Consider the following 11,781-nt stretch of genomic DNA (forward strand, 5'->3'; position numbering starts at 1 on the left):
CTTTCTGAATATTCTTAAAGAGGAGGATCAATCAATTACCCCAGAGCAAGGCCGTTGTCTTCTGACCAGGACAAGCAGCGTCATATACCTCAGAAGAGCCTCCTGGCCGATCAATGGCGAGTGAGCAGCCCTCTATATCCTCTGGGCTGGCGGCGCCCGTCTTGGCCTCAGTGGCAGCCTGCCCTCTGCCCCTGCCAGGTCAGCATCCTTGGCTCAGTGTTCTGGGGGAGCCTGGAGATGCAGCCATCCAGGGCAGGAAGAACAAGATGGCTCCTTTAACTCAGCCACGATCCCTGCCACATCAGCGCCCTGTCTTCTGCCACCACCTTCCAGGGATCCTAGGGCACCATGAAGGTTGGTGACAGCAGTGTCCCAGTGATCCTGCTGGCCTGGTCTGTTCCCTCCCACCTGGTGGTGTTTTTAGGCTCTTTTACATACTGGGTACATGCAAGGGAAACAGGGACTACATCCCACAGTGCCACCATGAAGTGCCCTTCCCACAGGTGGACTGTCCCCCATGCCCAACCTGCTTATTCCCTTGTAAGTGGCTCTCTGAGTGACAATGACATGTCCCCCTGTCCCCCTAGCCCTGGTCTGCCCACAAGACTCCTAAGTCAGGCCTGAGATGGTTCCTCTCCATTGAACTACACAGAGCATTTGCAGAAACCTCCCGGGCAGTCCCTGGCTTCTTATTCGTCTGTTATTCCTCCTTTTAGCAGTGAATGGGGCCCAGGGCTCACACTTGCTGCCTGGGCCCAGCAACCTCCATCATCATCTCTTTAACTTCTAGGGCCCTCGGATGGGCAGCCAGGCCCCACCCAAGCTCAGGAAATATAGTCAGACAACTACCTCAGATCCTGCCCAGACAGGCTGGAACTGGACCTCCACAGCCTATTAGAAAATACTCCAAAGTTCCCTCTCAGCCATTTTCAGCAAAGGTGTGTGACGCTCAGCGTGGTGCTGCTAAGGCCATCTCCACTGTTGCCTCCAGCTTCCCAGTTTCCTATGCTGGTCCTCTGACACACGGATGGCATCTCCCTAGCTGGACAGCCCCTTCTCCTGCATCTCCTCTAGAGCCTCCTGACAGTGGGACCCCCAGAATATCCCCCAGTAGTTCTCAGCAGCGTGTATCCCTGAGGCTCTGGGGATAAGTGTCTCTCACACAGCAGGGCAGAGGAGCCCTCATCTAGGAGGATAGGAGCTAAGAGAGGCCAAAGTGAAGCTGGAGAGCAGAGGCGAGGCTCCGGAGGAAGCTCGGGGGAGGTGAGAGAGGGAGAGCAGAAGCGCTGTGTCCAGCATAGATTGATGTCTCTGGCGGCCGGCAGCCCAGAATGTTTTTAATGGTCCCTAAAGCCCTGGGTCAGCCAGCGCTGAGCTCAGCACTTGCTTTGGCCAGTCAGTAGGGCGTGAGCCACTGGAAGCCCACCTCAGGCCCCAACCCCCACCCAATTGTCTCTGTCCATGCAGGGGATCCAGGAAATGCCCCCAGGAACCACAGAAATGGACACGGCCCTCTCCTGGTCTTCCTTAGACCCACGTAATGACTCCTGAGTTTGGGACTGGGAATCTCCCATCCTTGGAGCCTTTCTGGGGCAGGCATGGAGAGGTAGCGTCCACTGAATTCCACCCCATTTGTCACAGGCCCATTAGGTGCTGACAGCTACTTCCCATCTGCCCAGTCAGGACAGGCCAGCCTCCCCATCCCCCAGCAAGGCCCCCTCCTCTCCAGTGCCCATCCATCATGGGTTCTCCACCTTGCTCTGTGCTGGGAGCTTCTGAGGCAGCTTTCCCACAGGGGAAGCCAGGGCCTGGAGGGAGTTGGTTCTTTATTCTGAAGCAGGGACAGTAGCTTGCAGGCTTACAGCATGCGCCACCAATCTGACCTGGAAGGAGACCACAACCTATGGGCAACTGCCTGTGTCACCAGCGGCCTTTCTAATGAGTGGGCCTCCCACACCTCACAGCCCATCCAGGGAGCTCTGGGCCGCTGCTTTCCTAAGGCTTAGACACAGGACGCGGGAGGACAGCTGAGTACAGCTGGTTGCCGGTGCCGGGAGACAAAACAGCAGGCCACACTGCAGAGAGCAGAGCAGTGCTCTGGGCTACGGCCCGTGCCACTCCAAATAAGCAGCACCCTTAGTTACTTTCCTGTTGCTGTGATAAAACACCACATCCAAGGCAACGTAAGAAAGACAGTTAATGTGCTGGGCGGTGGTGGGTGGCACACACCGTTAATCCCAGCCCTGGGAAGGCAGAGGCAGGCAAATCTCTGTGAGTTCAGAGCCAGAGTTCTGGTCTACAGAGTGAGTTCCAGGTCAGCTAAGGCTACACAAAGAAATCCTGCCGCAAACAAGCAAGCACTTCATCTGAGGCATATGGTTGCGGAGGGTTAGCGGCAGAACAAAACCCTGGCGGCATGAGCAGCTGAGGATCGCGCCTTGATCCGTAAGTTGCAGGCAGAGAAAGAGATGATGGGAATGGTATGAGTCTTTTGAAACCTCAAAACCTGTCCCCAGTGACACACCTCCTCCAACAAGGCCACACCTCCTAATTCAACTATAGGAGCCTTATGGAGGCTATTCTCATTCAAACCACCACAAGGTTTCTCCATGGAAAACACAGGGGCCATAGTTACCTGAGGGCACTGAGCATGCTAGGATTCTTCATGAATCTGAGTCCTACTTCAGAAAGGGGGGTGACCAGCACAGGTTGGATAGGTCTACTCTCCACACTAGGGTCTTCAGAAAACATAGACACTCCAAGACATATGTTTATATAGCAGTGAACCCTTTGTCAGCTAAACATATCTCAAGTAACATCGGGGGGGGGGGGGAGAAGGAAGGAGGGAGATTCACCTAGGCTGGGGTGGTTCTGCCATTTCCCTTTGTGCTTCTGCCTTAGGAGAGCACACGCCTGCCTCAGAGCACACTCACTGAGGGAGAAAGGTGCATTTGCCTTCCCACAGGGGTGTGTGAAGGCTGAGAGACTCCCAGCGATGTCCCTGTTCTCCGACCTCCTTCCATATTTCAGTTTCCCACTTTCCCAGGCCCACCCCCCACCGCCTGGATTAATTTGGGAAGGACAATGTTTATATTAACCGTTCATTTATCGATGTCTGCTTGCTGGGTCAATGGCCAAATTTATTGTCTCACAAGATGGGCCGTATCGAGCCAAACAGCCTCCTCCCTCCCTCCCTCCGACAGCCTAGGGTGGAGAGACATTGTCAATATGAAGTCCACTGACCTTGGGCCTACTAGTCTCTGCTGGGAACTGGGGAAGGAGTGAGTGGAGATGGCAGTAGGATCACCCCTGCATACACAGACCCACTTTGTGTAACCCTCAAAGCTCAGGTGTCACTGACCCAGGCAGAGGACAAGACAGAGAAGTTGGGTCAGAGAGTCAGTTGACCATGCACACACACAAGGTGCCTGCCATGCCTAGTCCAGGCTACTAATAGGGTGGAGGAGGCAGTCACCCAATGACAGGCTAGTTCAGAAGTCAGAGTGAATAAGCAGTGTGTCATAAGAGATTCCAGGGGCCCCAGCCCCTGCAGTATTGATGCCCAGAGCCCAGAGGCATCTGAGGGAGCCAAGGATTCTCCTCATCTTTTAGCTGTGTCAGCCTTTCTTCCAGGAGGATGAGGAGCTGAGGAGGGTGAACGAGGCCTCTGATCTCTGCCCCTGCCTACGAGCCACACAGTTCTGCCATATTAGAGAAGGGGTATCGAGGCAGGGCTGAAATCCTTTCCGCTGTCTGCCAAAATCCCACCATGCTGCCTCCACAGCATCCCCCGCCCCCCAGGAAGGACTCAACCCTGAGCTATGGCTGCAACAGATGGCTGCAGACATTCCTCGGGTGAGAAGCTACGCTCTGATGAGGACAGGAGGACCGGAGCTGGTGTCAGCATCCTGCAGGCGACTCCAAGCTCAGGTCTGTGACCACCAGGCTCTCCTGCCCCTCCTCTCACCCGGCTATTTCATTCGTTCAGTCAACAGTGGACATACTATGTACCAAGCTCTGAGGATAACTATCAGCCAGCAAAAGACTCCCCGCCTTCTGGAACAGCCCAAGGCTGGGGTGCAGGCTGCAAGGCTGGGGTGCAGGCTACAAGGCTGGGTGCAGGCTGCAAGGCTGGGGTGGGGGCTAGGTGGGGTGGTTTGGTCAAAAGCAGAGGAGATTACAGATATGATGAAGTGTCTGCCTAGGGACCTGGACATGTGAAAGTCCTGAGGCAGGCACTGTGGGCACCAGGGTAGTCTGGAACACACGGGAGACAAGCACGGGGCCAGACAGGGGGACTGTGGGACTGTAACACATACTAGTTAGAGAATGGGGACAGGGAGAGTGTTCTGCGCAAGTTGGGAATGGTATGTTCTGGTGTCTTTTGTTTGCGGTGCTTCTTGTTTGTTTGTTTGTTTGTTTGTTTGTCATCTTTTATCTCTGAATGGCCTAAATCTAGCTAGAGACCAGGCTGGCCTTGAACTCACAAAGAACCACATGTCTTGGCCCCCAAGAATTGTGATTAAAGTGTGCATCACTGCCCCATTCTGGGGTCGTAAGAAGGTGTCTTGTGTAGGGTGTGACTGGAGAGGGTCAGGGACCAGAGGTCACACAGGGTGGATTTGTGCTGTGCCTCCTACAGGTTGCCTACCAAGATCAGCCTCCTCCCTCACTCTGCCCAAAGCTTTCTAGGCTGTGTTTCACCACACAGCCACTAGGAGGCGCACGGAGCCCAGATAGGTAACAGCTCTATGGAGGCCAGGGGCTAGTCAAAGGGCTCATTTGTTCACAAGCCTCTTGTCGATAGCTTGGGACCGCAGCAATGTTGATTGAGATGCCACACTTGAGTTAGAATCTCCACGAATGGTGATGAGCATTGATCAGCTCATCAGGGAACTGGCCCTGGCAATAGAGAGGGGAGGGGAGATTTAGAAAGAAGAAAGGGGAAGGGAGGAGGAGAGCAGAGGGGAGGGGGAGGCAAATCGGGACAGACGGGAGGGGGCGGGCACGAACACAGCTCCACCCCCAGCCCCTTCAAGGTCTTACTTAAGCCCTGCCTCTCTACCTGTGACCCCGGGGACAGGAAGATCCCCACGTCTGTGTTCCCTCCAACAGAGGCGGGAGCCATGCCAGACCCAAATGCCTCTTCGCAGTTTCTTCTTATACACATAATTAATCGCGTTATTTCCTTGAGCTGTCTTAGATTGTAGACAAATGATTGAGGATTTCCACGTCCCCTTGGTGGGGGGGGGGGCGGGGGGCGGTGTGCACGCTCTGTCAGCCGCAGCTTGCATTGCAGTGATAGAGTGGTTCTAGCTTGCAGTCCTGTGGTGACTGGTCACAATCCCAAAGCCACACCCACCTACCTTAGACTTGGCCCCTGTGACTCTGCCAGGACCGGGACCAGGCAGCACTGCTATCTCCAACCTTTCCAGCAAAGTTAATCTGCTGCTCTTGTCTTTTGCGTAAGGAGTCTGTCTGTGCTTCCCAGCTTTGCAGGGTAGCAGCACTTTTCAGTTGCTGGGTCATTTTCTGTTGTTTGAACGGATTGTGGTTCATTCATACATCACTTGCTGAAGAGCACCTTGGCTGCTTCACCACATAAAAAGCTGCTGGAAACACTGTGTGGCTTTGATGGGGAATGTGGTTTTGGTTTTTGTGCTTGTTTAACAGGCTGACAAAAAGCCATGGTGCACCACCATCGCTGAGGCCTGCACCTCCCTTGGTGGGAAGCCACCTGTCCTTCCGTAGAGGCTCTGAGCTGCAAGGGAACAGTGTGCTGCTGCCTGACGTACCCCCTGGGGGTACAGGATGGGGTACGCACCACTGCAGAACACAAGCCTCCATCCCCTGACCCCTGTGGGCTCCTAGTCACCTCTGGCTCTAGTTACCAGACCAGTTGGTCACACTGGGTGTCTACATACCATCCAGCAAGTCATAGTTGAACCCCCTCCCCCTTCCTTCATTTCTATCTGTCTCTCTCTCATCCCCTCCCTCCTTCTCTTTATGCCTGTATCCTCCCCTCCCCTCTCTTCCTCTTGAACACTTTCAGCCTTGGGTCCTGCTTATATGTGGACTGACCCCACACAACTGTGTCATCATGTCCTTTCTGAGCTTTCTCTCCTGTGTGCCTGTCATCTGGATGGTGTAGCGACTCTCCTGTGGCTGCTTCACTCAGCTCTCTGAGCTTGTGACAGCCTCTTCCTTGGTTCTCTCTCATTTCTCAGTACCCTGACCTCCAACATGTGCTTTTTGAGACTCAGAACACCTCAGAGGTCCCTATTCTGCAATCATTCATGAGTCTGGTATACATGGGGGTGGGGGTGGAGGGGAAGGATTGCATGCCTGATGAGACACCCTACCTTTCTGATCCCTTCTTTGTATGTGCCCCTACTCTACCCTGCTGGAACCTTCCAGTTTCTTCTCTGCTCTCAGCATTGTGAGGCTTTATGGTTGTCTGGGTCTCAGGCAGCAAAGCTTGGGTCCATTTATGGGAGTAGGAAGGGGCCTTCTTCTCTGTCTTTAGCATAGTCTGCTTGGTCCTGTCCAATCTTAGGTGCTTTGGGCGACAACAAAAGACCTTTGGTCTCACTGAAGGAAACTCCTACCTCTTCCTAAAGAACATCCCTCTGCAGAGTCCCAGCCTCAAGCTGTCTTCAACCACACCCAGCCCAGGCCACAACTTCTGGGCCCTTCTTTAGCACACATCCTATGGAGAGCCCAACAGAGAAACCTGAGGTGGATGGTAATAGTGTTCCGGGCAGCAGAGGGGAAGCCTTTGAGAGACCCAAGGACAGCCTCTGGAGTTAAGTTCACCCTTAATATCGATTATGTGTTTCGCTCATAGTTTGGCAGAGTGGCCTGGAACCCAACCCAGTAGCTCCAGTTGCCTTTGGCTTACCAAGGAGGTTAGGACGGTTTGCGGTGTCTCCTAAGGCCCCTGGAAGTCCTGTGGGGTATCAGTGAAGAAGACATAGTTGGGGTACAGATAAGCAGTAACCAGAGGATATAACATGGGCGATGGCCACCCAGCTCTGGCCTCTGCCTGGCCTAATTCCACAGCAGGTGCCCTGTTCCCCTCTACAACATGCCCTGGGGGTTGATGGATAAACTGTGGCTCGTTTCCTCACTGTGAGGAAATACACTGAGAGCCAGGCAGCGTTAGTGTTTCTATTTAATAAAGCACACAGGGCCAGGTATAGTAGGACCAGGAGTAATGGCACTTTGAATCTCAGGACTCAGGAGGTGGCAGATTTCTGTGTGTTCAAGGTTAGCCTTGTCTATATGGCAAGTTGCGTGAGAGCCATGCTTAAGCTTCCAGGTTCTTCTGCAAACTGATCCAATGACTTTGTCCTTCTGGCACAAGGGCTTGCAGTGACACGAGGACCTGTCCCCACAGTATTGTCCAGCTCACCGACATTGATGCCACTAGCTCCCCTGGCAAGGCTTGGTAGGATGGATGCCTCTAAGAGGAGCCCTACCCAGCCTCCAGCCCACTGCCTCTGTCCTTCTAGTGAGGATGCCTCCTGGCTGCTTGGACCAGAGTTTCACAGTGAGCCCTTTATGCTATGGGAGAGTGCTGTCTTCGTAGACTTTTGCCCAGCAGCCCCTGCCCTCTATGTGGAGGGGGATGGGCAGAAGACAGAGGTTTCAGGGTCTTTACTCAAGCTCTGCTGGCCACAAAACTGGATCTGAGGTCCCTTACTCTCTTTCCTGGGGTCTAGCCATGAAGCCCATTGTCCTTCCTCCTTGGAACTTCAAGGACTGCAGACAATTGTTCAGCTAGCTCCAACAATCATAGCCTAGCCTCCTTAGGCCCTAGAGTATGTGTGTGTGTGTGTGGGGGGGGTGTCTCTGAAATGGTCCAGCTGTCCCATCTGATATTCCTCAGGGCTCCCCTGCATAGGGATTCACTGCTGGGCCAAACCCAGTCTTCAGGAAGCTTCTGCCTGGGTTATTTAGAGCTCGCTCTGCACTGTGCCAGCTACCTGGGCCCTCAGCTTGTTGTAGACCAAAGCACTTCTGCAGGATATCTAGTGAGGGCCTTCTGGCACCAGATTCATCGGAGAAGGGCTTGTTTCTCTTGTTTCTTGCTTTCTAGCAAGAGGCAAAGTCACAGCAGCTGAGTTAGGTACTCAAAGTGCAGATCAGAGAGAGCTCTCAAGGGACAGGAACTTGTCCCCACCCCTATGTTTCTGCTACTGAAATTACTTTTTTCCCCCAGATCTCCTGGGACCCAATCTTTACTCCACCCACATTGTATTGGTGTTCAAGTCACGGGTCACAAGGTCAGCAGCAAGCAAGTAAGTGGGCTGCAAACAGTGAGGTGGGGGATCTGTGAACACGACGGTGGACATCCACGAACGTCCGTCCGACTGTCCTCTTCCTTTGGCTCTGTACTTCAGTCCCCTCCCCCAGCCCGTTCTACCCCCCCCCCCGCCCGCCCCGCGCGCGCACAGGCCCGAGCGCGTGCGCAAGGGTTATCTTCCAAAGGCGCACAGCTGCGTGCAGACAGCTGTGTGATCCGCGGTTCCCACCTCGCCCCACTTGCCCGGGTTGGGACAGCCCGGGGCACTGGCGGTGGCAGTTCATCGTGTCACCTCCCCTGCCACCCGCACGGCGCAGCGGGCACGCACCCCTCCAGATGCGCAGAGCCCAGGGCCCCTGCTCTTCCTCGGGCGGCGCCATCTGACACCCCTCTCTGCTGCTCCCGGACCCCCTCACATGCTGCCATCTGTCGGCAATGGAACCGCGCCAGGCCACGAACTGGGCCAAGCCTGAGCTCCCACCTTGTCCCCAGAGCCCCAAATCCCCGAGCCCATGCGCAGCCCCAGGCTGCGATGTGGGTCCCTTCTTCCTCAAGGTACAGTCTCTGGCCGGAGGATGTACCAATGCCAGGGATTGGGGGAGGGCAAGGGAGCAAGCAGCAAGTGCCAGGGCCCTGTCTTCCAACATGAGACCTTTCGCCTTGGTCCTCCCAATCTCTGGGGATTGGACCTTCACCTGCTGCTAAAATCCGGCCCAAGCACCAGTCTGCCCTAGCCCAGCTGACCCCTGCGGGGTGTGAGAACGCCCTAATCCCCACTGCTTAGCTGCTCCTCAATAGTGTCCTGAGGCCCAAGATGCTCCTCTCAGAGGCCAGCTGAGGGCATTCTCCAGGCTCCTTCCTCCCCAACTTTCCCAGGACTCCCCATGCTCTCCCGGCCTCCCTTCCCCAACTGCCAACGTCTCACAGGGCTCTATGTAGAATAACGCTGGGCTTCTCCCGGCAACTCCCAACGGGCTTGTCATTACTATCTCAGAGAGGTAGTAATGTGACCAGCCTATGGGAGCCCAGAAAAGAAGAGGTGTGACCTGCCAGGACCCTAGTTGAGACTAAGATGGGCAGAAATAGACCCATTGGTTGTGGGCTGGATGAGAACAGAGGAAAGGCTGTAAGACAACCCCAACCCCTGGCTCCTCCTCCAGGCATTCCTGTGGCTACCTGTGGGAGCCCAGAGAGGCACAAGTGGACCTGATGACAAAGGACCAGGGAGGACATATTCTAAGACCCAGAACCACAACCACAAAGAAGCAAAAAGACTAGGGCTGGGATGGGGGTTGGGCTCTGCGGGTGGGAGTGGGTCCCCAAGGGGTGGCAGAAGCTGAGGCTGGCATTGGAGCTTTTGGGGGGACTTCAAGAGCAAAGCCACCAGACAGGGGGTGCTCAATGCCAAGGTTGCCCTTCACCCTCCTCCAGTCTCAATAAAGACGATAATTAGTATCCTGACCACTCAATTAATTAGGCGTCATGAGCTTAATTATGACAGAGGGGGCAGTGCCATCACCCTCCTCCGGGAGCTGAGGGTTATTGACCAGAACAGGCACATGAGAGAAGCTGTCATCACAGACCATGGAGCTGGCAGGGCTGGTGGAAGAGAGCAGGCAGCAGGAAGCAGCTCCTCAACGCAGTGTGTGTGTGTGTGTGTGTGTGTGTGTGTGTGTGTGTTTGTGTCTGTCTGTGTTTGTCTATGTCTGTCTGTCTGTCTGTCTGTCTGTCTCTGTGTGTCTGTGTGTGTGTCACCATGTGTGTGTGTTTGTGTCTGTCTGTCTGTGTTTGTCTGTCTCTGTGTGTGTGTGTGTGTCTGTGTTTGTCTCCATGTGTTTGTGTCTGTCTGTCTCTGTGTGTGTCTGTGTCTATCTCCATGTGTGTTTACATGTGTGTATCTGTGTTTGTGTGTGTGTGTGTTTGTGTCTGTCTGTCTGTCTGTGTCTGTCTGTGTGTGTGTCTATGTTTGTCTCCATGTGTGTGTGTCTGTGTCTGTCTGTCCCTGTGTGTGTGTGTCTGTGTATGTCTGTGTCTATCTCCATGTGTGTTTGCATGTGTGTATCTGTGTTTGTGTGTGTCTGTGTCTGTCTGTCTGTCTGTGTTTGTCTCCATGTGTGTGTGTGTTTGTGTCTGTCTGTCTGTGTCTGTCTCCATGTGTGTTTGCATGTGTGTATCTGTGTTTGTGTGTGTCTGTCTGTCTGTCTCTGTGTGTGTCTGTGGATCTGTGTGTCCCCAGCTTCTCTCTTCATAGCCTACATAACCTCTTCTGCCTAGGGAAGCCCTCCTCCCTCTAGACTCCACCTCCTGAAGGCCTCAGTATCTTTCATGTAGCTTTGCTGAGGACCAAGCTTCAAGCACATGAACCCTTGTGGGAAACGGTAGCACAGGATAGAAAGTAGGGGGCTGCCTCTGCGGTTGGGGTTGCCACATCACAGTAATCTGAGCCCCATGCCCTTTCCTTGCCTTGCTTCATCACATCATACATAGGGTACCATCTTATGGACAGCTTTGCTCTTCTTTGGTGTTTGGGAGAGGGGATTGGCTGATGACTGAACCAAGGCCTCACACATGCAGTGGGGGCGGGGGGTGGGGAGTAAAGGAGATGGAAATAGTGGTAGTCACAGTGGTAGTGATGGTGGTGATGGTTACAGTAGTGATGGTGGCGACGGTATGGTAATGGTAGTCATGGTGATGGTGGTGATGGTGGTAATGGTGATGATGGTGGTATGGTGGTTGTCCTGATTGTCACGGTGATAATGGTGGTAGTGGTGAAGATGGTGCTGGTGGTGGTAGTGATGGTTATGGTGGAGATGGTAGTGGTAGTGGTGGTGTGGTGAAAGTGATGACGGAGTGGTGGTGCTGATGCAAGAGAAGAGGTGAGGGGCTTTGGGGACTGTGCAAGGCTGAGAATGATACCTTTACAACCCACCCTGTCCTACAGAGCGGGACTCTAGCAGTCTGTGTCTTGAACATGGGCTCAGGGTGTCAAGGCACCCCCACCCCCCTTGTCCATAGAGAGAGCCGGACTCCAGTGTTCTTGGAGAATGTTTGGAAGTCAGAGGCTGGATGGGTTCTTGGGCCTTCCCAGACTTTCCTGACCTCCTCGTTGTGGCTAGAAAACCTCACAACAGGACTCTGGCTGACCATGGAGGTCTACTTGAGCTGGCATGTTGGCACATGGGAGGTCCCAATCCTTGGTGGCCTGTCAGTGATGAGACCTGAGAGACCACCACAGGCTGACAGAGTGGCAGTATTCATGGAAGAGACAGGAGCCTCAGTGGGAGGGCAGAAACCAGCCTCCAAGCCCAGTAAGAGGGCTATGATACAAAAGCACCTTCCACACAGGAGGCCTGGAAAGTCCTTATAAGTGTCTACCTTGCATGACTCCTGCTGTGCTTGAAACCCCCACCTGGGCAGCCTTCTTCCCCAAAGGCTAGCTGAGGCACTGGGTAAGTGTCAGTGCATTGTGTAGC

This window comes from Mus caroli, chromosome 15 (genome assembly GCF_900094665.2).
Source record: "Mus caroli chromosome 15, CAROLI_EIJ_v1.1, whole genome shotgun sequence".
NCBI lineage: Eukaryota > Metazoa > Chordata > Mammalia > Rodentia > Muridae > Mus > Mus caroli.